A 3,511-nucleotide genomic window follows, 5' to 3' on the forward strand; every position below is an offset into this window, starting at 1 on the left:
TTACTTCAAAATAAGATATGTGCCGTGTGCATAGGAATTTGTTCATAGTTGTTTTTTTTTAAACTATAGTCCGGCCCTCCAACGGTCTGAGGGACAGGGAACTGGCCCCCTGTTTAAAAAGTTTGAGGCCCTGACCTGTTTGGCTCAGTGGATAGAGCGTCGGCCTGCGGACTGAAGGGTCCCAGGTTCGATTCCAGTCAGGGGCATGTACCTTGGTTGCGGGCACATCCCCAGTGGGGAAGTGTGCAGGAGGCAGCTCATCGATGTTTCTCTCTCATCGATGTTTCTAACTCTCTATTCCTCTCCCTTCTTCTCTGTAAAATAATCAATAAAATATTTAAAAAAAAAAAAAGTTTGAGGACCCCTGGTCCAGAGTATAGGCCTGAGTAAGACATCAGTGTCCAGGAGCATTATAGCCGCAGACCACAAAAGGAAGAGATGGCAACCATTCTATTTCTGTTCTTTTAGTGACTACCTTAGAAATGTTAGCATGGATGCTTGTCAAAACCCAAAACTGATCTCAATCCTCCTGTGCCCCCCACCCCCCAAAAAATAACTTTGTAAGACATTGTTGCCCTGGCCAGTATGACTCAGTGATTAGAGTATCAGCCCACTCACCAAAGGGTCACGGGTTTGATTCTGGTTCAGGACATGAATCTGAGTTGCAGGTTCGATTCCTGGCCCAGGGCACGATGCATGCAAGAGGCAACTCCAATCGATGTCTCTCTCTCACACTGATGTTTCTCTCTTTCTCTTTCTCTCTCTCTCTCTCTCTCTCTCTCTCTCTCTCTCTCTCTCTCCTCTCTCTCTCTCTCCCTCCCTCCCTCCCTCCCTCCTTCCCTCCCTCTCTCCCCTCTACTCTCTCTAAATACCAATGGAAAAAATATCCTTGGTAAAGACTAACAAACGAAAAAGACATCGTTGTCTTATAGAGTTGATTATTTTTATCCATGCACTTTCTTTTTATTTAGCACTTTCTTTGCTCTTCATTTTTTCTTGAATCTCAGACCTTCCTTCTGCCTAAAGTATATTTTTTGGAATTTCCTTGGGTGATAGCCTGCTGGTAATTATTTCCCTCAGATTTTGTCTGCTAATGTCTTTCTTTCCTCCTTATTTATTCATTTATTTTTATTATTATTTTTTTATCCTCACCCAAGGATATATTTATCCATTTTAGAGAGAGAAAGGGGGAAAGAGAGTGAGAGAGAGAGAAAGGGATCAAGAGAGAGAAACATTGATATGAGAGAAAAATATTGATAGGTTGCCTCACATAGGTACCCCAAATGGGGATCGAATCCACAACCTAGGTATGTACCCAGATCAGGAATTGAACCCACAACCTTTCAGTGTACATGAGACAATGCTCCAACCAACTGAGCCACACCGGCTGGGCTATTTCCTCCTCCTTCAAAAATATTTTTGCATGCATATACAATCCTAGGTTCACAGTAATTTTCTCTCAGCATTTTAAAAATATTTCAGTGGTTTCTATTACTGCTGTTGAGAGGATTAACTGTGATTGCCATTCTTTAAAGATAATCTGTCTTTCCCTATGGTTGCTTTAAGATCTTTTCTTTGTCTTGGTGCTCTACAGTTATATTTATGTTATATGCAAGTGTGGATTTCTTTTTATCTTACTTAGCATTTGTTGGCCTTCCTGAATGTGTGAACAGATGTCTTTCACAAATACAAAAATATTCTCAACTATTATACCTATTTCAATATTGTCTCTGCAACATTCTTTCTCTTCTCTTCTTCTAGAACACCAATTATACATGTAGTTGATTATTTCATTCTATTTTCTACATCTCTTATCCTCTCTTTCATATTTTCCATCTCTTCATCTCTATGCGCTGCATACTGGATTTTGTCCCCCAGAACTGTCTCCTAGCTTACTAATTGCCTCCTCAGCTGTGTCTAACTAACTGTTGAGTCCATAATTTTTCAGTTCTAGAAATTTTTTTTTTAATTATACTTTGTCATTTTTATAGTCTGATTATTTACTCCTAATTTTATTTAATTATATTAAAATACTTATTTTATATTCTATGATTGATAATTCTATTACCTACAGTTTTCATGGGTCTGATTCTGCTGTTATTTCTGCGGGCTCAATACTCATGTTGCCTTGCTTCCTTATTTATTTTATAATTTGGGGCATGAACTGAAATTCTTAAAGCTCTATCATGAAGGATTCCTTGAGGCCTGTGAGGAGACAAGTTCCTCTAAGGATATATGCATTTGGTTCTACTAAGCATCTCAGGAACACTACCAATCCAGCATCACTTTAGTTGGGTGAATTCATGTTATGGATCATCACATTGAATTGTGATTACAAATTCTCAGGGAAGGTTTTTTAAAAACTTGTTCAAGACAAGCAATTGTTTTTATCCGACAGGTGACAGGTGTATTTCTAAATCACCCCTGCACTGAGGTATGGCCATCGAGATCCTAACTTTATGGGAGGGGTCCTATTATACCCCTATCTTGGGTAGGTTATGGGTTTCATCTCCTGTCCCTATGAGTAAGGCCATGAAAAACCAAATCTCAAAAATCACCCAATTCAGCAAGTGTGTATGAGGCAAGAGGCAGCTGCTTACCTTTCTAACTTAGTTTTTGGCCTCTGAGGATTCCTTGATCACTTGCTGGGTCATGAACACATTTCTTTAAAAGGCTTTCAAATGTTATTGAGCACGTGAAGTTCTTTCCAGCAGGAGGATCAGTCAAGGCAACTATTCCATCCTCCTGCTCAAAATGAAAGTTCACATGAAAGAATGTGGTGTGGCTCTTTTGGTCAGGCCTGTTGCTCCAGCAGGATGGGCAAGTACCATGGTTTTCACACTGCCAGGAAGCTCTGAAGCCATCAACGAGATCAGAAGTGGCATGATAAACAGTACAAGAAAGTCCATTTGGGGAGAGCCCTGAGGGCCAACCCTTTGGAGGCACTTCCCATGCAAAGGGAATTGTACTGGAAAAAGTAGGGGTTAAAGCCAAATAGCCAAATACTGCCTTTAGGGAAAATATCAGAGTCCAAATGATCAAGAATGGCAAGAAAAATACATTCAAAAAATTACAGCCTTTGTACCCAGTGATGGTTGTTTGATTTTACTGAGGAAAATGAATAAGTTCTGGTTGCTGGATTTGGTTGCAAAGGTCATGCGGTTAATGACATTCCTGGTGTCCACTTTAAGTTTATCAAAATAGCCAATGTCTCTCTTTTGGTGGCCTACAAAGGCAAGAAGAAAAGACCAAGATCTTAAGTTTTGATGGTGAAAACACAGTAGTAATAAATTTTATATGCTTAAAAAATGTATGTGGTGTAAAATGATGAATGACCTGACGACATGGTTTGGTTATACAGAACAGGACTGAGTGAGGGCAACAAGATTGCAGCTGGGGATATACCCAAAATCCCAGCAGGGACTAGCCAGTGAAGGAAGGGCCTTCAATGTCATTGAGCATTTTGAACTTTATCTAGCAGGTAATGGAGGTACTTTCACATTTGAACCGC

General features: G+C 40.0%; 1 pseudogene across 1 annotated transcript; it reads left to right on the forward strand.

Moving 5' to 3' along the window:
• Nucleotides 1-2,816: 2,816 nt before the first annotated feature.
• LOC308529951 (small ribosomal subunit protein uS12-like) lies at nucleotides 2,817-3,260 on the forward strand (annotated as a pseudogene). The gene has a single exon. The product of its transcript is annotated as a small ribosomal subunit protein uS12-like (transcript).
• Nucleotides 3,261-3,511: the final 251 nt, after the last annotated feature.

Source organism: Myotis nattereri (assembly GCF_964212035.1).
Source record: "Myotis nattereri genome assembly, chromosome: 14".
Classification (NCBI taxonomy): domain Eukaryota; kingdom Metazoa; phylum Chordata; class Mammalia; order Chiroptera; family Vespertilionidae; genus Myotis; species Myotis nattereri.